The sequence below is a fragment of the Oenanthe melanoleuca genome, chromosome 2 (assembly GCF_029582105.1).
Source record: "Oenanthe melanoleuca isolate GR-GAL-2019-014 chromosome 2, OMel1.0, whole genome shotgun sequence".
In the NCBI taxonomy this organism is placed as follows: Eukaryota; Metazoa; Chordata; class Aves; order Passeriformes; family Muscicapidae; genus Oenanthe; species Oenanthe melanoleuca.
This window is the reverse complement of record NC_079335.1, coordinates 96397553-96422122: the sequence shown is the minus strand read 5'-3', so window position 1 is coordinate 96422122 and position 24570 is coordinate 96397553. Positions and strand designations below refer to the sequence as shown.

Sequence of the window (24570 nt, the reverse complement as noted above, 5' to 3'; positions counted from 1 at the left end):
AAGAAAATGCTTAGCTGTTTTTGATATCTGTTTTTTATGTCATAGAATTATAGAATAGTTTGGATTGGAAGGCACCTTAATAGTCAACTAGAGTTCTAACGCCTCTGCTATGGGCCGGGATGCCACCCACTAGATCAGACTGCTCAAAGGTCCACCCAGCCTGGCCTTAAACATTTCCAGTGATGGGGAATCCACAACTTCTCTGGGCACTGTTCCAGTGCCTCACCACCCTCACAGTAAAGGATTTCTTGAAGGATTTCCTTCTATCATCTAATCTAAATCTCTTCAAATTCAGAATGGTTTCCCTTTATTTTGTCAATGTTTGCCCACATAAAAAGTCACTCTCCCTCTTTTTTGTAAGTCCCCTTTAAGTACTCGAAGGCAGGCCACAATGCTCCTTTTGAAGCCTTCTCTCCTCCAGGAAGAAGGTCACTCTCTAATCTGTCTTAATAGGAGAGATGCTCCAGTCCTCTGCTCACCTTTGTGGCCTCCTCTGGACACCCTCTAACAGATCCTTGTCTTTTTTGAGCTGAATACTCCAGATCTGGATGCAGCACTCTGGATGCAGTCTTATAAGGGAAGAGTAGAGAGGGAAAATCACCCTCTTTCCACCTGCTGGCCACCTCTCTTGATGGTACCCACAGGATACCACTGGCTGCCTGGGCTGCTGTCTCGTGCTCAGCTTTTCATCCACCAGAACCCTCTGTACTTTTCTCAGGTGCAGCACCTTGCATTTGATATTGTCAAAGCTCATGAGGTTCTTGTCAGCTCACTTACCAGGTTTGTCCAGGCCCCGCTGGAAGTCATGCCGTCCTGTTGTGCCAATCACATCACTTGGTTTTGTGTCATCTACAAACTTGCTGAGGGTGCACTAAATCCCACTGTCTGTGTTTACTGATATTAAAGAGCAGAGCCCTGAAGATCAGCAGACTCCACCTGGATATAGAACCATGGACCACAACTCTCCAGCTGTGTCAGCCAATTCCTTATCTATCAAGTCTAGGGATGTAGTTTAGAGCTGAGATCCCAGGTAGTCATCTTTTGGAGGACACAAAAATATTGTAATGGCCCTATCAATTGTTCCACCTCACGTGTCGTCTCCTGCTAGTTTTCATGCTTTTAAAAAGAACCAGTTTCACTGAGATTCCACTGATGTGAATTTTTGCCACGACATTTAGCAAACTTCAGCTATGAAAGTTCATCCCTCCATCTGACAAAAGAGAATACCCCAGTGAGAGACACTTTCCTCCTGTCTATGGGAGAACTGACTTAAGGATAACCGAAGCCACATCATGAAGCTTATCAAAAGTGAGCCTGGCAGTACTAGGCTCAAGCTCCTTGACTAGCAGAGCCTAAAAAGAGGCTTTGCCTTCTTTCCAGCAATTGCCCCAGCTGTGCATTCCAGCTGCACTCACTGCTGATTTACATCTGTCTGGCACTCACTAGTGGCTCAAGCTTCTGCTCAACCTTGTGCTCTCTCTGGAGGACAGCACTCCTTCAGTTTTGCATCTTGACTTTTTGCCCTCTCTGTAGGTGATACACTTTTGATCTAAGTAAACTGTGTATTTGACAAAGATCTTCTAAGCAGCTGCTATTAGCAGAGCTCAGGCTCTCTGCATCAGTGTGCAGCATTTTAGACCTAGAATTTTAAACAGCATTTGGTGTTTCCCATCTCAGCAGTGCAAGAACCAAATGAATATTTTGGATGAGATCCATTTGGAAAAGTGGCTTTGGATACTTTGACAACCACCACATCAACACCCCCACAGGTGTTACAAAATGTAGCTTTTGGATGTCCTGTGAGCTACTGGAGTTCCAAGGCCAGTCTCAATGCCTGTATCAAAACAATGCAGTGCAGTGAGTATTGCCATCTGATGAAAGGTATGTATGTGTACATAGCCTTAAACCTTCTTAAAGCTTATGATCTTAAGACAAAAGTAAACTGGAGCAATTTCAAAACAGGCAGATAAAACTTCAGGAATAAAAAGTATTCAGGAGTGAGGACTGAAACAGAAGAATTTATAAAGAGGACTGAATAAAATCAGTGAGTTGACGATCCAACCGAATGTAATTACTTCCTAAGGAGGATACACTCTAGGACTAAATGTGTGCTATGACACTAGCCTGAGTGAATATATTTTGTTTTCTTCTAAAAGTTATATTCCCCAAAAGTAAAACAGTACACAAGAATCACAAATATTCCCTGAAAGAGGATGTGGATGGAAAGGCAGAGATGTGACTTGCACTCCTTGGAGGCAAAAGCTAGCACTCACTACTGTGTCACCTGGGTTCCTGACACTCTCCATATTTATACTTAATCAGCATCAGTCCTGATAAATTATTTACCCTGGAGGAATGTAATGGGACGCCAGTTTGTCTGTGCAAATGCTCCTATATCCTGCTTGGTAAAATAAGCAGGATTGGGGGCTGGGGAGAAAGCTCTGATTTCTGTCAGTGGATCCTTTCTACACTCAGCTTCCTTTGCTTTATATAGTGCTGGTGTCCCCCTATGACATAGGCATATTTGATACACCCTTGACATGAGTGTCCCTAAAGTTCTGGGTAGTAAAGTACGTAAGACACAAGAAACAACAGAGTATCACATAGTAAGTTGATGGAGGAATGAAATCTTAGGGGTAAGAGAACACAACTTAACATCCAGATCAAAACAAGAGCATCAATATTTCACCATAATCTTGGTTAGCCTTACTTTTAAGGACTGGGCTTAAGGCTGTAAAAGCCAGTTTTGATAGCAAAAGCACACACTCTAATGCAATGCATTTGCCTTAAACTGCGGCTGCATTTCTATAGCATTTGTTACATGGCACAGATTGCTTTGCACGAAAAATAAGTTAGAGAATGCTGGAATGCCTGATTTAAATGATTGGATGAAAGACTGGACAGCATAGTAAAAAGAGTGATTTAAAATCTTTAAAAATTAAATTTTAAAGATAGATGTAGACAGAACCAAGTACTCAATGAAAAGATGCAAGGAACAGTCTCCACAGCTAATGCATAGATAACTGGTAGGGTCTGTGTTTCCATTTTGTCTCTGGCTTTCCATATGCTCTAGGGAATAAAGAGCTACAGAGAAGAATAAAACAATCCCAGTTCTCCTTGTAACACTGTAGCCCCAAAAAGGTGAAAAATGTTTTGTGAAACGGTGAAAATATAAATTTTTGGTTCCTCATGAAGAATAACCTGGAATCAAAGATGTTATGCCCAGAAATCTGACATTTCTAAGGCATTCAGAAATGCAACAGCAGCAACACTTTTGAGGGAACTCTTAAAGCAGGCACATTGAAAGATCAATTCCCTGCTTGAAGAACATCTTTCCCCTACTTAGATAGTACTGTCATCCTTGGGATACAAGATTACTCTAGCAAGCTGTCTCTCCAGCTTTTAAAATAGATTAAAAAAAAATTAATTCTGCTTTAAGCACAAGTTTACTTTCATTCTACTTGAATTGGAGAGTGGGGTGGGGAAGAAGATACACCCTACCTTCTAGCTTTGGATCAACACTCATCCTTTTTCACAATGCCTAGAGGAAACTTTTGGTAACCATCTCTTGTTGAAATAAAGACATCTACTTGTGGAGACTGGGAAAGAGAGAAAAGAATTAGCCCAGCTAGAAGAAAAGAATGAGGGTGATGAGATGAAAAATAGTGATTTTGATCTGGATTCAGTGCAGGATCAGAGATGGGAGGGAAATATGACTCTAAATCACCCATCTGCTCTCCTAATTCTGGTACAGAATGAAACTGTACCCAGTCTGCCCAGACACAACTCCTACACGCCTGGGTGAGAAAAGTGTGGAGCATATAGATGACTCCATTGGAATAATTCCATTTTCACTAAGAGAAATTCTGCCTTGTTAGGGCAGGTCTCGGTTCCCTGAGCAGCATACTGCAGGGGCTTTGTGTGAACAAAAGGGGTAGTTTTATGATCACAAATAGGAAGGAAGCAGGTCCATGGCACAATCTCTGTTAGAAACCCTTGATCTGAAGTCTGGGATATTATAAGTTGGCACCAAAATAGAAACACTCAAGTGATAGACGAATAGACAAACCGCAGGCCACCAGATAGGAAAAAATATGATACCCTAATGTGAGGCCCCACAGGCAGGAAAGAAGATCTGGACAATGTTACCAAAAGGGGGGAAAGAGAAAGACAGGCAGAGAAAGGAACTACAAATATATATGCGCAGTAATAAGACCAAACCAAGAGATAAGGGTGCTGTATGGTCATTTCATGTCTGTACCAAATGTATACTGGTTAGCTTAATTGCTTCTTTGATTCTGAAGACTTACTCATGCATCTATTTGTTTGCTTATATATGAACTGCAATGCCTTGTCAGTCTGATCCAAACTCAATGGATTGCTACTGATGGGAAAATAATTCTGTGTAGACAAGTATTGCCATAGCTACATGTGTTATCTACTGTACAACTTGTACTTGCTATTGACTCCTCTCTTAACGTCATTTTAAAAAATGCCATTTCATCATTTTTCTGGTGCCATTATTATGGAGACTTAGTTTTCTATCAGGCTGCAATAAAACTTGAAGTTGCTGATAACACGGTATCATCAATTTCTCCTCTTCAGGATGAAATGCCCTGGTTTATGATCACCATGCAACACAAGGAGTTAACATCATTCTTCATTTGATGTTATATTGGCAGCCTCCCAGAAAAGAGTTTATCTAGGTACTTGTATGGCACTTATCACTGTGGTATCTGGTATCTTCCAAAATTCAGCCCTTATAAATATATGTGCTTATCCACATTCTCTGTGTCTGCAATGGAGTAATACCACCCAAAATAGCCCCTTCCCTCATTCTGAGCTGCCGCTCTTAAAACCTGGCTGCTAAGATATCACTGCTGAAACACTTGGTGATGCCAGCTCAAGCACACAAGGGCAAACTCCCTGTGATTCTCTACAGCACTTGTAAGCAAAACAAGAAGCTGGGAAGCTGGCTTATGGAAAGGTCTACCAGGAAGTTAAAATAATGCTGATCTAACGTAGTGCTGAAATACCAGGTACTTCTGATGATGAGCCCCACCTGTGCTGTCTCTGGTCAGCTAAAGAATTTTAAGGATGAATACAGCACAGAAAAATGCTGCCTAAGAGCACAGACAGTAAGAATATTGACCAAAGATTGTGAAAGTACAAGTCAGTACTGGAACTACCCTTTTCAACATCTGCTCAGCATCAGCACAGTTGTCAACAGTGGGGAGTTTGAATACATTCCTTGAGAAGCCTATCTTTACTCATTAACTTACAACTATAGACAAAGTCAGTGGTGCTGTAACATTCACAAAAGAGAGCAGAGATGGAAATCTTATCTTACTGGATCAATTAAAATTGACAAGAAGGATCTTCCCTTAGTCACAGCTTCTACCATGGAAGTTGTGCAAAGACCATGCTGATACTCCAATAAAACATGAAATGGTTTATACAACATTTCATTCAGAAAAAACACTGAAAAAATATTTTTGTGGTTGTCATAAATTTTTACTTATTTCTAAGAAGACTTAACAAAGTTATTTTATCTGGAATTTGGAACCTTGTGGTTAAAATACTCATAACAGGGTTCATGGTCCTTCACACAACAGATAAATTCCTGGAAGAATTAAATTGAATTTTACAATGGCAAGTATTGGCAAGCAAAATTGTGTTATATGATCTATGCTGCTTTGTTTCTTACAGCAGAACAAGACAACCTGCAAGCTTCAGTTGCCTGACCTCTCCAGACATGATTCCAGGCCTAAGGTAGACAACTAAAATATCCTTGTCCCTATATGTGACAGTATCCTGGTAGCTCATTCCAAACATCATTGCTTCTTTACACATCAGTTTGCTGCTTTGCATTTTACAAATTCAAGCAAAGTTTGAGGACAGTGAGAGCCTTTTAATACCCTTCTGAACAGCCACTAGTTTAAATAAAACAAAGTGCATAGTACACGCCATAGGAAGAACATGTAGTACTTCCAAAGCATGTGTCAGTAAAGATTCCGTATAGACAGGGAGTACTGTTAAGGCCTGTGACAATACTGATGGAGATACAGGAATGTGCATCCAGATGATGTGGCTGTCCTTTGGCATGCTTACACCAGCTGAATGGAGCCAGTCTAGAAATCTTTCCACAAGACTAAGAGCATCAAAGCTACCACATTAGCCATGCTTCTGTGCAGGCATGAGAGAGTGCACTGTTACGAGTGATGAAGCATAGCAAGCCGACTAACGGCAAAGCCTTGCTGTGCCAGCCACACATCCACCACAATGAACACAAGGAAATCCACCTACAGCAGGTTCATTACAGAGACCTCAGTTAGGGGGAGGATCCATGGGTAGCAAATTAATCTACTGGATCATGCACGAGGAAAAGTGCATGTGGTCAACTGCTTGTCCACCTGGCTTGTCACCCTTAATTCACCCATGGTATTATCATTCTCAACTTCTCTATTAATGAACTTCTGGTAGAAACTGAAACTTTATTCAGTGGGTTCACTGCTCTTACAATGTCAAACATCTCTTGAAAAAAAAAAAAAAAGACAGGGCTTTGATCTTGGAAAAGGTCATTATACTTTATAGCTTTAAACATGACATGCAACCTAGAAATGAATCTTTAAACAGGCTTTTGGTACATGTTACACACAGCTGTCATTTATTATTGTTAATAAAAGTTTATTAGCAATGTTTCACAATCATATCCTTGTAAACAAAAAAACCAAATCCATGGTGTTTGGCTTGAGTTGCTTTGGGTTTTTTTTCCCATAGAAAAATTGAAATTATTCAAAAAATTGCATTAATTTTTGGGTTCTATAGTGTAGAATGTATTTTAAAATCATTTGAGGTTTTCAGTAGCAGTCAGCACACATGTAATGAAGTAGTCTGGAATAGCTTTGAATTTCACTACGTGCTACTGACGCAGACTCACACAGGGAACAAAATCTGTAATGGATAAAAAACTTTAATTTCACAAACCTGGCCTCCATCTTCCAAGACATTCCTTAGCAACCATGCAGTAAACAGTAAACAAAACACATCTTCACTGATCACCCATTTATTTTTTGCTATTGATTATACCACATTTTTCAAGGTGGGAAGGATGTGGTTGTCCCTTAACTCTCTCTTCTGATTAACCTCAATATGATATCTCCACAATAGAAGCACGATTCATTTTCAAGGTGTTACTATTATAGCATTGTTATCATTTTCTCCATTTGCTTCGAAATCTCAATTTTGCACAGATTCTCGTATTTAAAGGCTATTCTAGGAGATACTGACCTGCTTAGAATGACTCAGAATGTTGTCATAGGATGAGACCCCAACAAATGCTGAGATGTATTCCCAACTGTGGCACAGACACTAACTGGTATCTGAAGCAGACAACTAACTTCTCTGACTTTACATGAGCGGGTATATTTTAAATTGCTGATTATCTTCAAACAAGGGAAGAATTTTGCCTCCAAGCAGCAAGAGTGGGGGCTTCTCTCTTTTTTTTCTAAGCTGTGATATAGAATCAAAATCTATTTTTAATTTTTATTTGACTGACATGTTATCTCCTTCTGCAAGGATGATGAGTAACAAATTCAGTAACTCAAATTCACCCAACAAAGGTGTTTGCAACTTTTAGGTGCAGATGGTTATCGTCTACTAGTACAACGTACAAATATATAATGTGTATTGTATTAGTTACTTGTCCTTAGCACCAGGGCAAAATACCCACTTCCATTATAAGATCTCTCACATGCAGATTCAACTGCTCAGTCAAATATTCATGATAACCATGACCTTGCCAAAAAGGGGAAAGAGCAAACTCAAAGTCTGGCCAAAGAAAATTAACAGAATCTTTCAAAATGCAGGATTCCTCCCACCCTCCTTTCCATGTTCACACAGTTTCATGTGTTAAATAATGCTGATAAAACAAGCAGAAATTTAAAAGCCTCACCACATTAAGAGATGGGCACAAATCAAAGCTCTGGAAGGGAGTGGCCTAAAATTCTCTTATGGTTTGAATTCAAATCTATTTGGCAGCATGAACCCATCTTTGATTTAATGGCTAAGTAACAAATATTTTTCTGGGAGAAAATGAATAAGCTGCTTCCCAAACATAGACCAGAATCCCTGTGAGAATTTGGACCACACAATCTTGTTCCTTCTTAATGGACTCCAGTAATTTGTGAAGCTGCATTTTATCTCATGAGTAAAATATAAAGAAGGATGCTTCCAACACACTGAAGTTTGGTAAGTTTTTCGGTTTGGTTTGTTTTTTTTACCTTTCTTGCAGTATAAATTTTTATTGGCATCATATCCATAAATCAACTATTTGGTTGAGGAAGACAACATTTTCAAGATACTTTCAACACACAAATCAATCTTAGGGGGCCTATTCTCACTCATCTTTCTATCACATCTGAGTTCTTAATTAAAAATTATTCCAGCAACAGGTTAACAGCCTTTCTTACTCATGTCAAATGTCACCTTACAACACTACTTTTTAGTTCTCCATAGTTGACTTTTAAAAATAGATAGGCATATATTGGAGGAATCTGAGTTTAAAGGGACCTGAATGACCAAGGAAATATAGGTTGACATCCCTTTAATCAAAATCCTATTTATTCTATATTTTCAAGGTATCAATATCTAATCTATTCTCCATGAATACCAGTAAGATGGACAAATGCTGTTCTTGTTAAATCATCGTAACACACTGATTTCAGTATGGGCTGCTTGTGATTGATATTGAAAAAACTCACTGATGATACAGTAAAGAAATTAGCAGAAATCAGACAAAAATGCTAACATTTATCTAGATTTAAGCATTTGCTTAGCTTTATATTTTGTCTTGTAGTAATGATCAGTTTTGTTTTCTATACAGCATTTTTATTTTCTGTTTTATATCTTAGTTAGCACTGGATTTTTGGGTGTTTCCTCTCCTGCTTTGCCCCCTTCCTTATTCTACGTTTATTATTTTAGTTTTTCCACATTCTGCTTAGTTATTGAGTTTAGCTGATTTACGATTCTGTTTTTGTTGTTTGTTTGTATAATTCTGTTGGGGTGTAAATAGCTGTTGGTTTTCATTTGTTCTTTAAATTTGTTGTTCCCATGGTAACTTTTCAGTGCATTTTTTCCTGAGGTTTGAAGGATGCTTTTTGCTGTGATGGTCTGGTAATCTTCATCAAACTCCAAAGTCTTCACATTTTTCTTCATGTTTGGACTGTCTTAGTTTCTTAACTCTTTGCTGCTTACATAGATCTTCTGCATAGATCTTCTGCATTTTCTATACTGGCATTTAAATAAAAGTGAAGGTACATGAGATATAAAATTCATACAGCAAAATCAGGCACGGGATTTAAATGTAGTCTATGCACAAGTGTACGGCAATCTACTTTCCAGTCTAGAGCTCATAACATTAAGAAGAGCTCCCATTTGGCATGTGGAACTACATGTAATGGTCCCTGTGTGTGTTAGGCCTAACTCAGCTTTGAACATCCCAGCCCTTTTACAACACACAAGCAGAAGAAGGGCAACTTAAAATATAACCTGTATCCCTGTGAGGAATTTCTCAATATATTAAAAAATATTATACAGGTAGCAGTGGTAACTCAGATCCCTTCTGCAAAGCTCTCCAGAACAAGGGACTGAATTTCCTGACCACTGCTGCGCTCTGCTCCATTTACAGCAATGGACAGTGAGGTTCTGAGGTTGCTCTGGTTTCTTGTGAGAAGTAGGTACATCTGAGGATAGCCCTAGACTTCAGAGGGATCTAAAACTGGTTCAGAGCTCCTCCTGTCCCTTCTATTTCCTGTCCACGTACAGCTGAGTTAAAGCAGGACATCAGACTCGCTGTGTAACAGTGACCTGAAACCATATTAAGCCCTCTGCCACAGAGCTCCCATCTGAGTAATGAAAACACTGGGACTAGCTGTCCACGTTTTGAAGCTGTGTTTTGAAAACAAATTTTCTAGTTTTTTTAAAAGCTCAGAATGCCTAATTATGCAAAAGCTGCAGATATACCTTACAGAAACAGTATCAGAGAGAAAAAAAGGCACAGTACTGATGGATTCTGATTACACATAGCATACCCATATCCTGGTATGTCTCAGTGCCAGATGTGCAATTATTCAGCATGTTATGATAAATACAAAAATGGAGCTGTGCTGAGCTAAATATGAAAACTGAACTATATTTTTTCTCACTACTGTAATCCCATGCATTTAGAAAACCTAGATTATTTTTCTCTTTTCTTTCTTATGAAATTTAACTTGTTACTGCCATGCTAAAGTTTTCAAGTCACTTGTCCTTAGTGTCCCCATGGCTTCTTCTATAATGCTTACCCTTTAAACAGCCTTGTAGAATAAACAAATCTTGGTATGACTATTAAAAAATCAAAAGAAGTTATGAATTACTCATATGATAGGCTAGCATTCTAAAATAAATTCTGTAAGATTTTTTTAATTGTCCAAACAGCCTCTAAAAATAGTACTTGATCGAAAATTTTACATTTTACTTTGTATGGGAAGCTCTGTCACCATAATTCCTACATCCATTTATACTAAAGAAAGTGTACAAAAGCAAATAATCTGAGTTCTCAATGCAGACTTTTGTTTTAAGAACGTACAAAATCTGAGAGGGCTAAGGGTATTTATGTTTGGATGGTAGAAGCTCAGAGTTTTGTGCACTCATGATAATGAGAGAACATTTGAATTCCTGGTGAAGTATGCAAACCACTTGCTAAAAAGGCCATTATGGAAACATTTAATAATAGGAACAATGATGTGCATCATCTTTTTTTCAAAGTGTCAGAAGCAGCTTTGAGATTTGATTCAGGCCATCTGCACATTCAGGCAAACCTCAACCACTTAACACGGTTCATAGTCAGAAGATAATATTTACAACCCAAGAAACTACAGATGGATTTAAGAGATTTAAATTAGGGAAGTCTTTGACCATTCTGTATCAGCTTTGGGATAACAAGGAAAGCATCTAGAAATGATTCTTCTAGAGAATAAAATCACCTAATTGTTTTTTGGTTTTTTTTTTTTTGTATATGGCTGGGTAAATTGAGCACTGATTGCTTTAGATTAGTCCTATTCTTTATACCTAGTATTTTCTCTAGTAGAAATGGATTATGGTACCATAATTGGCTTTATAAAAGCTCCTCTTGAAGGATGTGCTAATTCTGAACACTATCTATTTAGATCATTCTGGAAGAATACTACCAAATTTAATGGAGAATGATAACCTCATCAAAAATTTTTGCAGTTTGTTTTCTCAAACATCCCACAGTAAGAGCAATTCTGTGTTCTGGTTAACAGAGCAAGGAATTATAATTATGGCCAGTAAATTACATAGGATTTTGGATGAGATAATTCTATTGGGTTTCCATAGTAAAGCACTGATTTCATTCATACTACCACTCTGCAGGATGTTTCCACAGGGAAAATTTGAGCTAAAGCAGCATCTCTACTATCTTCCTCTTGGCCTCTAGCTACTACAACCTATAACAATTATAAACTGATAAATCACTTGAACGGTTATGACATCTTCCATTGACTACCAGCACAGTGGTACATACACACATACTGCTTCCAACATAAAATAACTGTCAACTGAATTACCTAAATGATGATTTAGGCTCAGCTAAGCTTTTAAGGACAGTCTTTTTTCTCTAAAAAAGGGATGATGGTTGTACTTCTTCGATTCAGATCTTGTTACCCTTTTAAATTCCAATTAATGAGTTTGCTGATTTCACAAGACATTTTTCCCACGCTGACAGAGCAGAATATTGGAGCTGATTCCTGTCATGAAGACCTAGGAGAAGGAAAAGGTATGCCAAGTTTCTAAACCCAAATTCCCCCTAATGTGTAGACAAGTTTCACATGGCACAGTGTGCTTCATTCCACATATTTTTACATTCTACAAGGTTTTAAATTATTTCCAATATTTCTATGTATTAATTTTTTGTGTCCTCATGTCCACCCATTAAAAAAAAGTTTAAAAATATAAAAAAATTTACAGTGCTCCAGTAACTGATATGCAGTCTGAGTGGCATAAGTTGTTTAACTAGCAGCGTTTGCCCCAAAGAGAAATTCTCACTTATGCCAATACAGTTGCAATAATATTTGTAGAGGCTCACTAAAATATGTGGAGTTTGGTTATACTTTTTTTTCCTCTTTAAGAGCAAAAAGGCAAAATGATGTAGGTTAGGAATGCAGAGATGGTCAGGATGAACAGGAGTACTTGCTAAACCTGGACTAACTAAGGAGACAAATGTTTGCTTCCTGACAAAGATGGTGTCAGTTCTGTTTGCCAACATGCACTGCAGCTATATGTAACCACTAAAAAAACCACACAGACATTCAAGATCTGCCACTTTTGGAACAGGGACTAGGAAAACTGTATAATCCCAGAGTAAAAAACCACACAGCAGATGGTCTTTTTTTGCTCATCTCCTGCTCCCTCTCCCCCCTCCACAAGTGATGCTGACAGTATCTGCTGAGCAGACTGCCAAGGACAACCACATCACTCCATTTAGGCCACCTTTTTGGTGCACCAGTATTGTTTTAATTTTGCATTTTCTGTTGTCTTATTCTAACTGTGCTAAGACCACAAGTTTAACTATATATAGGAACCCTAATACATTTACTGCAGCTCTTAAACGACATTGTAGGAAAAAAAAAAAGGCAAGTTGAAATACAGAGTGGAGCAGATGGAGAAAAAAGAAAATGTTCATACTCCATGAAGAAAGATAAATGAAGCAGGGAATTTCATTTTTGGAAGGCATTTTTTAATAACATCATTATCATTCAGGTTTGGCTCAAGAAGTATAACTTCATAATAAGAGAATGCAGAATGGACTTTGAATTATCTGATTTTCCATGCTGAAAAGGAGAAGCAAGCCTGTTTTTGACTGTATGTTCTCTCAATGTCTACATTCAAAGTGGTATCTTTGCTCTTTTCTGTACTGCCTGGACATTATAGGCCATGGCTCAATAACTGATTTCATTGTTACCAGATGAGTCCAGTTTTGCCTTCCAGTTAAACATGGAAATCCCATTTGACTATATCTCAAAAAGCAAGTCAGAAAAAGACCATCCCTATATGTTGGGAATACCAGTATATCTTATTCTTTAGATATCAAAATATAAACCTTTGCTTACAACACTGAGGAATACACTCATGCAGCCAATTATGCTTTGTCTTGATGACAAAGTAAGTCTTAGTTTGATAGCAGAGACCTCTCTACCTCAAAATCATGAAAAGTAGTGCTTAGAGAATGCATTTTTCTCTATGTCATACAGATTATAAATGCATATTTCTCTCCTGTTCCAAAGTTACTTTCATTTATGTTTAAGTGTTAAATTTTTTTGCAGATTAAGTATATTTGTCCTACAAATTATGCCATGACATCCTGATGATTTAAGGACAGGGAGAAGGGTGCTGAGGTGTCTAAAGAAACTAGGGAGAGAACAGTATTTAAACTGTAAAAGGTTTCTGAATAATCTATAATATATTCCTTTGAATGATTATATTTATATCCCTCATAAGACTAAGGCAATATTCTAAAACTGTTCCTCCTTACTGAATTCTGAAATAAACTCTGGCTAACAAATACTGAAACTGTACAATTTTCAGTGACATTTACCAGAAAAAGCTATATTAAACTTCACCTTAAGCAAAGAATACTTAATACACTTTCATTTATAAATAGCAGATTAGCCCCTCTCTCCTCCCTAGATTGCCATCCTCTTCTCCTATTCCTGTAATATATTTCTCCCAGGCACAGAGATTTTGCTCTCACAGGAAACAAACTAAAATGCATACCACACAGACACAGAATAAACAAAAGACAAGTCCACAAGAGAAAGCTGCTAGGACACTGGATGAAATATTTTCCCATGAATCTAAAAAAGATAACAGGCACTTACTTATATGTCTCCTTTCATCCCTGAAAGCCTTAAAGTTAATTCATGGTTTCATAACTACAATAAAGTAACCATGCAGAGATTAAAATCAGGGCCTATTTTTATTTGGATATCAACAGTATGAATCCCACCCAGGTCTTTCTAAAAGCAGCCTTGGCTGACACTCCAAAATGCTTCCTCAAGTTCATCTTCAGCCAAATAAGAAGTGGTCTGGAAAGGATTCATCCTTTTAGTGTACACAGAAGATCCTCATCTTGGATCTATAAACCAAGTCTTTAAATTCCATTGTAATTACTTTGCAGTCATAAATAGAGCACACTATTTGTGGCATCCCAGCTGGCTTTTTAGACAAGGTGCACATATCTTAAAACAGAAAGTTCAAGAAAAAATGGGGACAGTGACAGAGACAGTGACAGGGACAGTGACTGTGATAATATATGAATGTTCAAAAAGAAAACAAGAAAGAAAGGAAAAGAAAGGGGGGGGAAAGTAACCTTTTTTTTTTTTTTTTTTTTTTTTTTTTTTAAGGAAAACTAACAGCCAAAAAGAATTTTCTCAGAAGCTGGATTCCTACATTAAAGGTTTGTTTTCAAGTATGATGGGCTTGGTAAAAATGAAGGTTATTTTATAGCAAAGTCCTTTAATCCCTTAACTCTTGAGACATGATGACTTAATAACAGTCTTACACAAATAACTGAACTCTTCACTCTGAATTTAACAATCAAATCAAAACACTATTTTCCCTGAGAGATACATTTTTGCAGAGACAGTCATGGAAATTCAAGACCACGGCTAGGGTTAATGCTTGTTAAAGATTTCCCTGTAGATTACAAGTCATTCATAGTGCCTCTGATATCTATAAATGCCTAGCTTCCATGGATATACACGGAATGGCCACAAAGACTTCAGTTTAAAGCTGGGATAAAATTATTTCCATAGAGTTTGTCTGCCAGGGGTTTCCCGTGACCCACAGCATTTGCTGGCTCCTCTGTGGAACAGCAAATGGCATGATCATCAGTGAGACAGCCAACAGTGCAGATTTCTCTTTATGAACTTCGTACAAAATGGACATTCAATAGGCCTTTTAACATGCCCAATTAGTGCACTGATTTCTAAAGCATTAAAGAAACATTGCCCAGAATTTTCATATACTCAGCAGTAAGACACCACTGAAAAGAGTGGATTATTAGAGCATACAGACATTTTTGGTAATATCATCCAATTCAGTACCTAGTCTCCAACACCAGTCTTATGCACATGCTGTGGAAATAGTAGCTACTAAGTAAAGATACAGATATCACTACTGCCTGCAGTGGTAATCTCTTAACACAAAAAAATACATCAGCTATCTCTGTACTGCTGCTACGTATCATTTCAATAGTAGATTACAAATGGAGAGGGTTTTTTTAAGAACTAATTTTCCAGTACAGAAAAATGCAGTCAAACTGATTGGTAGAAAATATTCTGGGTAATGGTAAAAAAAGAAATACAGGAATCGTCTGAATGGAACTTACAGGTATACAGGACAGCATTATGTATTATGAGTAGAAACATCAGCAGCACAAGACTGAAAGGACTGGAACACTAGGAAGTAAAGTAAAACAGCAAAGACATTATATGACTTTTATGCTAAAAAAAGCCCACAAACCAAACAGACACAAAACACAAAACAAAACCAACCCCAAACTACTGTAAAGGGCAAGCTAGCAATCTGCTTCCTATATCCACAGTGACAAGAAGTGACAAGCTTAAGAGCAGAAGTTTTTAAACATTAGCAGAAAATACCCAAAAGTAAGTGTAGTGCAGCTCTGTAATAGGTTGCCTGGGGGCCCTTAAAGAATATCTGTGAAGCTTTGGAATAGGTTAGACAAACATCTGTCAGGATTAGCTCATGCTGCCTTGGGGCAGGGTGATGAACTAGATGCTCTCTTGTGCTCCCTTTTAACCCTAAAATTCTATCATTATTAGGGAAAAGCTACACAATTCCATGGTAGTAGACAGAGAATGTCTCACTTCACTAGGAAAGCAAGGCCAGTGATTAAAAAAAAGCAGAAGTCTACTACTGAATAAAGATAGGAATTTTTTAATATTACTGGAAAACAAGTTTCAACACGTTTATATTCTTCAGTCTCAAAGAAGAAATACCTGCTTTTGTTATGTTTTCAGGTTTCTAGTTTATGCAAATAAACTAAGTTCCTCAGGGAGAAAGAGAGAGAGTATCCCTCTAAACCTCATTTTCTTGTGAATGGAGATTGAAAGGTAAGAGATAAAGAAGGATTTTTGCAAGGTGTGGAACACCTATAAGGAGGTCCTACACCTGATGGGACTCAGTTTTTCAAGCACAGATCTTCACTCTGTAAATTACTCCTGTGCAGAGATCATACCATGAACTGCATGAGATCTTCAACCAGAAGCTGTACAACCACATTAGTCATGGACCAAGAAGCAGGTATTTCACTGCATGAGCTAACCAGGAGGGAGACTGTGAATGTGTCATCCCGCACCTGGTGTGCATACCAGCCTAAATCAGTGCTGGCTCAGGATTCCCTTGGCTCTCAACTCTACTGAGGTAAGGAAAAAAAGTGATGGAAAGAGGCTTACATCAGATTTGCTATTCCCAGCTAAATATTTTTCTACCTTGTTATATATGTTCAATTTCAGGTCATCATTAAGCAGTATTTGAGCTAGAAAATAACTTGACAAAGTCCTGCACAACACTAAGGCCTAAATTCTCTTTAATTTTTATTTTCTTCTTTTCTATAAATTTGAATAGTTCCACCCAATCAAAGCCAAGGGTATAAAAGTGTGGTGACTCACCTGATACACGGCAGAGATATGATTTAAACTTCCCATATTCTACATACTTACTTCTCATGTTGCATCAGCTACCTTTCTATTCAAATAGCTGTTTCTCCCAAATCAAAACTTGTAATGCCCTCACTGAAAGCAGAAACAATTTCCAGTTTAGCATCCTTTCAAATATATGCTCCTGTTAAGAGCAGCTTTCAAAAAATCAACATTATTAAGTCAGACTCATACCTAAATATTTTTGTCAAATTACACAGAATTTATGGTTTGGTTCCTGTTCTATGCAGCATAAAAATAACACCTGTGAGGAGAAGTGTTTTGAAGTCTTTTACAAGTCTGGAATGGACTGGCAGCCCTGCTGCCCCTCTTCTACACAGTGCCCCTGTAAGAATGCCCTGCCAACTTTCAAAGACATTCCAGGGCGGGTGCTAATGAAAAGCAGCAAAGCCTACTCTGGCTCCTCATCCTCCAGGAAGAAGAGCAATAACAATGAGTGAGACAGAAAACCCACGACAACCCAAAGGAAAGACAGAGAGCTCAAGAGAAACACAGAAATGTGGTTTGTAGGTTTTTTTCCTTTGTCGTCTTTCCAGTTCTCCCTCTCCAAGTTTATTGCTTGTAAAACTGCATGAAAAGAATGTATCCAAAGATTTCAGGTCAATTAGCGCGTATTTGGATTAGCCCAGAACTCCTGCAAACCCACCCTAAAGAATCCCCAAATAATTTCTCTTCCTTCCCGTTCATTCCCCTCTAGGATAGCACCGCTGCTTCTCAGGGGAAATACAGGAAGTGGTTAACACAGGACAAATGCTTGCCGACACCCTGTGCCATTCCAGAATCAGCAGAATAAAACTACGTTGGATACAAGACTTGTTTTAGATCTATCTAATCAACCAGTTAATGTTTACAAATGCTACCTATGCATTAATAACGTTACTTAGGGCATGCAGTTGTTTTTTGATTTTTTTAAATTATATTTTGCAAACATATTTCAAAAGGCTACTATCTATGTGAGAAAGATGGCACCAGCAGCTGGGCTCCAGCACTGTATCAGATTTGCTGGAGGAATAAAGACCTATCAACACCTTAGAAGACAAGGGGCAGCCTCCTGAAATGCAGGTAGGCTTCACAAAATGTCACCACATTAACCCTCAACCCACTGCTTAGAGCTATGATACGAACACAAACATGGGAGGCTCTCATTTTTGTCTCAAGCCTATGCTAAGCCTTCCTAAATTGCAAACACAGCTGGTTATAGTATGCAACTTTCACCAACTGACAAGGCTGGCATCCCTCGATGTAACAGAGAAATTTAATGAGGTTTCAATATGTCACACTAATAGAGCTAAATCGGAGCTACTATGACTGTCAATGACGTTATCCTAATAACTTCTCACCCTAGACATATAAATGGCTCCTGAAGAACATGACTTATCTGAGCACTAAGTTGAACAGGGTTTAAATAGCATAATTAAAGATAATATGAATCTATTCATGTTAAATATACTGAAATACTTCAGATACTAGAATAAATACAGTCTAATCTCTGGGGAGGGATTAGTGTGATAAAGATGACTACAGTTCCACTGCTTAGTTTTGTCATGTAGATGCTCCCTGTAGACACTGCAGAGAGATAATTTTTCTAAAATAGAAAATTAAGTTCTCTTTCAAAGGCAGGCAATCCAAAGCTTAAGAAAACAAGATCTTATTCAACCTTGTGAAAAACGGAGGGCTAAGACCGCCAAATGTAAAATGGTGTTGAATAGCATTCACACTCATCCAATTTAATGAAGTTTTGGATTCTTGATGTCAACTGTAGTGCCTTGGGTGGTAATGCACAACCTATGCACTGAATTACGAAACCATAACTTCTGCAATGTGCTTAATGTAGGTAAATAATTGTAGGTTTTTGAATCATGTACATTAAAAACACAGTAACACAAATATACTTTACACTGGTAAGCAAAGCCATGTGTTCTAAAAAGTGGCTCAAAAGCCATCACAATAAGAATACATAAATTGATATATTAAGGTTTTTGAAATTTATTCAAGTCATATTGGAGTATCTTGGTAATATCTTATGTCAAATATCTAGTAAAACCAACTAGTAAAATAAATAATCTCTGAGACTTAGCATGAGAAAAATCACCAGATGGTTAACTGGCAAGCTTTTTAAAGAAAATTCAGATAAATGTAGCCCAAGCAAATTAATTTTCATTGGATTTACCATACATTGCAGGAATGGCCCTACTTGCATTGAAGTTGTTAAAAATATAAACTTACCTTAGAGACGGCCAAAGAGCTACTAGGTAGTGATAAACATATGCAACACACAACTGGAATAGGATTAATACTGCTGAAATTACAAACAATTTCTAAATAAATTAATTCAGGTGTCTAATTTAAAAAGTAAGAAATTTTAGTTTCTACAAAAATATGAGTGAAATACTTACAATGGTGTTAAAAATTCCTCTGCCTGTGTTTACTGATTCTCTGTTACTGATCCTGCACTTCTGTAGTCAATCAAATCAGAACTGAGACCTACAGGAATGCAGAAATACCAAGTTTCAGTGAGAAATTTATATATTTTTTTTTGCTTTACCTAGAAGCAGTACACTATACTGGTGACGTTGAAACATCCCAAAACCAAATTAATTTCCTAAGAACAGAGAAAAAGACTGAACCTGGACAAATACCAATCTATAAAATTTTAGTTCAGGAGTCTTTATTTCTGAGAAATCATTCAATGAACTTCAGAAGCTTTTATAAAACTTTAACTTCAGACAGCCACTGTCATAATATTGTAGCTACACTATGCTAAGTTTTAAACATACTGTGTTGTGTGAAAAATATGAATAGTTTACATCTCATTAAGGGAAAAAGTATTCCTGACTTAAGTCTTAAAGCTGAATGAAGACAAAAACAAATAAGCCCCAACTATGGGATATGTATAGAGTTTTCACTGGTTACAAAAAAGACACTGAGAATAGTCTTCATATTCTGCTCTACTAAAGAATTACTAAAATGTAATTTACAAGACCCATTTAATCACATCTTACTCCACTTTAAGAAATAAAGAAAATGTTGTTAGCAGAGAAAACAAATATTAGAACTCTATTTCTATACAAACTATGCATATTGCAATGTAGCCAAACTCAAACATTAAATATTATTGTTTTCATTATTTATTTACAGATCTGACAGATCCTTCTTACATTATACTCACCCTACATGGCATTTCATCTAAAATATACATTGTATACAGAATATATAAGGATAGAGAAACATTCTCCTTAACTTTGGTTTGTTGTTTTTTTGGGTTTTTTTTCAGAGAGCAACACAACTTTATAAAATGAAAAGTGGTGGGGTGATTATCAGAAATTCTGTATTTTTTATTTTTTTTTCTGCAAGAGGGAATAGGAAAATCTTTGGTATTTTCATGAGTTCACCGGAAATACTGCAGTAGTGAATATAAATAGGTCCTCAATAGGTGACTGCTGCATTGTGGTCATTACTTGGGAATGGTTCTGGATTATCATCTTATTTTTCTTGGCTCTAATTTAAAGATACCTTTTTCAGTTGGTGGAAAAATAATGCTCCTTCTTTAGTTCTAAGAAGAGAGCCTAAGGCTGGAATGCTCTAAAGAAACCCAAGCTTTTGTAAAATGATGTCATATGCCAACTGTGCCAGGCAAATGTTTAGTAATAGCTAAAGCATTCTATAATTAAAACAAGTCCCTTGTTAAAAGAGGCTGAAAGTGATCAAAGCTCTTTTGTCTGTTCAGACACTAGATAGATGTGAAGAGAGTTTTGCTTACAGTGAGGATGGTGCTGTGGTTTCTTTCTCCATTGTAAGCAGCAACAGAGTGCATCAAGAACTATCCCTATTTGCAAAGAAACTAATAAAAATGATACAGCAAAATGAAACAAAAGGGGCATTCAGCATAAAACAGACAGGTATTCTGAAACTATAATTTAATAGTTGAAAGGCAATAAAGCAGAGATATTTCAACAGTACTGCCAACAAATTGTCCACTCAAGCTGAAGGGACCATTTGATAACCAGAAGTGATTTGATTCGGCATGTGGTCCACAACTATTCCTTTACAGTATTGTGTTACTAAAACATTTCCTGTTTACCAAGAAACAGCATATGTAAGAAAATATTTTGAAGATAAAGTATTTCACTGACTGAAACATTCTTCAGCTTGCCTCTGACCTTGTTCCTACTCTTATGCCTGAAACTGCCTTAAAGGTTATTCAAAAATGGCTGTTCAAATGCACCTTAGAAAGTGAGGAAACAAAATTTCTCATCTAAATACACCTTAGTACAATTTTTATATACCACACGTGTTTTTTCTTCTTTGACTTGCAGAGGTACAAATAAAACAGGAGGCAGACAATTCTAAAAGAAGTCCTGGCTATATTTGCAAGACATACCTGGAAATTTTAAATTTAAGCCTTTTCTCCCAACATTTCCTTTACACTCTTAAGCAACAAAAAGCAAACATAACTGTACCCACAGCATTCAGCACACTTTTTAAAACTTCCCTGACCCAGAGTGGCAAAGGACAAGGGTGCACATCAGCATTAACAGGGAAGTTATACACACTCAAGTTTAGAATAATGGTTTGAAAGAAGCTGGTTAATGCTAAACTCTATCCTGGGTATTTGTCTCTGTGGAACTAAAGCTTCATCATAAGAAGACATGAAGACAAATCTGCTCCTTTCCACCACAGAGTATTAAGACAATAATAAGTCTGAATCAACCTTCTGACCAAGTGAGGATACTGCTCACACTCAATAATATGTTCAATATGCAAGAACTTCTTGCAAAATTTCATACCCTTGTTCCAAATTCTTCCCATTTTTCCCATCAAATGCTCAATGAAAATGCAATACTAAATTAATGTAAACACTGTATTTCTAATACACAACTTTAGCTGTGACCAATTAATATCATAAATCATTTTTCACAACACAACATAACAGGTAAAATTTCAGGTGAAAATTCTTAGTTCCTGTTCGAACAATGTAAAGCATGAGATGAAATTTTGAGTTGTCTTCTGCAGTAAAGCAAAGCCAAATATTTAATCATAATTTTAAAAGACTTTAGTTATGTTCTTCCTAAGAGAAACAAAACAACTGATCCATGAATTGTGAACAAGAATTTCCAAGATTAAGAAAACTTCCAAATGGATCTACTTATGGTCCATCTGAAAAATGTAAATCATTCAAGGTAAAACCTACAATGTAGATCTTCAGTTTTTTTTTTTTTTTTTTACCTATCTTCACTCTACAACCTTTGCCACTACAAATTATCTGCAATCACATAAAACTTCATTCCTCCATTCAAAATCATTCTTTTTTTCCAATAGTCAGTGCTACATAAATAGACCATAGTCTTCCAAATACATTTTTATATCTTGTCTCCTAGCCGATATTCTACTTTGGAAAAAAACAACTAACCAACTGAACCACACACAGGAAAAACATCAAACCATATTATACAGACAAGTCTTCTGAAAACAGGCCTTTTAGGGTGTTTCTAGACATACCATATTTTTCCAGATGTTCTATGCCCACTAATGCAATTTACTCTTGGAAGGAATTTGACCTGTCTCTAAAATGCTTCATCACTAAAAGCAAGTATAATGATACCTGACTTTCTGGAACTGTTTCAAAATGTTTTCATACTAGGTTTTTTAATTTTATTTTTTTTTTAAAGCAGGGTTAATGCTCATTCCTTCTAGCTCTTAAAAAGGTCTAACTTCTAGACAAGAAATATTAAACACCCCCATTAGTGGATTACTAAACTCTTAAGTCTTTTCTTTGCAGTTCCTAATGTGGTGTCACTTGATTGAGCTAGGCTTTATTTCTGTGATCTCTTACATTCATTGTGTGGATGAGATGGGGCATGCAGTTTCTCAGTTGTTTTCCTGTTGTACTGCAAAGTTTTAAGTGGAAAGAATGATCTCAAGGACTTGGTAGCTGTGCATCTGCAACAGGTTGGATTTCTGATGGAGAGAAGTAGGTCTTTACTTAGTGGTCTCAGTTTCAATTTTAGCATCTATAATGACAGCCTCAGCCAATGATCTTTTAGAAAATCCGTAAATAATCCCAGTAACATTACTATAAATCAATACTTTTCATGGTATGATGTGTGAGGTTTTAATAACGGTATTCTCAGAAGGTTATATAGCAAAGTAAATGTGTAGCCAGAAACACGCTAAATAAGCTGCACGATGGAAATATTAAATCAAAGTAATACTTCTTTGTAAAGAAGCAGAAGTATCTTCCTCTCTTCATGGGAAGTGTTCCAGAGAACTGTGACCTAAGAGAATACAATTTTCAGAGACATTTAAAAAAATTATAAAAAATAAATAATAGGCAAGCTGGATTTTATTTCTGGATAGCACAGGAGAAAACAAAAGGAGAATGCTTCTTAGCAAAGGACAGTGTGAAGCTTGCCTAAATCTTAAAGACCCACAAAGGACTTTAAGGCAGGGAAAGTACACCCCTGTAACCTCTACCAGTTTAGAATTTCTAAATGTCACTTACATAGACATCATATGAAGATCTCCATTACTGTCCTAATCTCAAGAAGGGCAAGAGCCCTTCCTCCCTTTTGTCTAAACCATGAAACAATTAGAAATTAATTAAAAGCAGTTTATTTACCCTTTATAATTGATAACAAGAAGTATTAATACCTAGGGCAGACTGGCAATGTTAAAAAATGACAAATTAAAGCCTTCCAGTGGGGCTCCAAGTTCCTGCATTCTTCTGAAATGCCTGCATACTTGCCAGCTCCCTACCAAAAATATCATGATGATACAATGGAAAGTTGATACAATAATAATAATAAAGCATTCAGAAATGCCTTTGGGAAATTACTTCAGTACTGATGAATGAAATCCATAAATAAATGTTAATCCCATTACACAACACGGTGAATTCCCAGCAATGCTGCATTTGGTGCCGAAGAAGAAACAATCCAATCATTATCAAGAACTAACGTAATTCAGGATAAGTAAAAATGCTTGAGGCTAATATGTTGTACTGTACTAACTTAATTCAGTATGCCACTCCAGTTTGTTACCAGCTAAATTTACAGATAAAACAGTACTTCAAGGTGTCCAAAAATTATTGTCTTCTTACAGTTATGGAAATCTCATCCATTCCCAAAAACAAAGACAGTACCTTTTCCCCCTAGGAAAAATCTACAGAGGTTAAAACATATTTATTCTGGCACACATGCCTATTCTCAAAGGGTAATCAAACACCTTCCTCTGAAATAAAGGCTCACTTGAACAAATACACTTCCTCTGGTCAAAACCAATTAGAACAAGAAAACTGTTTTAAGGCTACAACTTGATCTCAGATCAGTCAAAATATGTTTAGCTCTTCAGTGTTAGCAGATCCTGTGCTACTGTATTCATAGTAACATTTATAGATTAACAAATTACTTCCACAGTTCCTTACATGTTATGTGCTTACTGAGTCTGGTTGCCTCTTCTTAGGGATGAATTTAACCTGCCAAATTAGAGACTATAGCAGTGCTTACAGTGATATATTTGTCTAAGAGCAATTTTCAAGAAAGATAAAACCTATTTGAAATTTATTTTCTCCTGCTCTCCAGAAACCTATATAAAGATACAGGGAGGACAAGTTATTGCTGCATCAGCCAGTAGGGAATAAAACCTACATAATACTAAGACTTTCATGGTTAGTGTCCTTCATCCCCCACCACAATTTTTCTGTTTATTTCTTGTAAGTAGCGAGTAGAATCAAACATCCGTAAGTGCCCAGATCTTTCTGTGGTAAGGAACG

General features: G+C 37.0%; 1 long non-coding RNA gene across 1 annotated transcript in view; it reads right to left on the bottom strand.

Annotated features, from left to right (window-relative positions):
* LOC130249133 (uncharacterized) overlaps positions 1-24570 on the bottom strand; it is a 237307-nt gene that overhangs the window by 206573 nt on the left and 6164 nt on the right. Inside the window, exon 2 of the long non-coding RNA XR_008839744.1 lies at positions 19196-19283. This is a non-coding gene — a long non-coding RNA (uncharacterized LOC130249133). The remainder of the gene's footprint in view (positions 1-19195; positions 19284-24570) is intronic.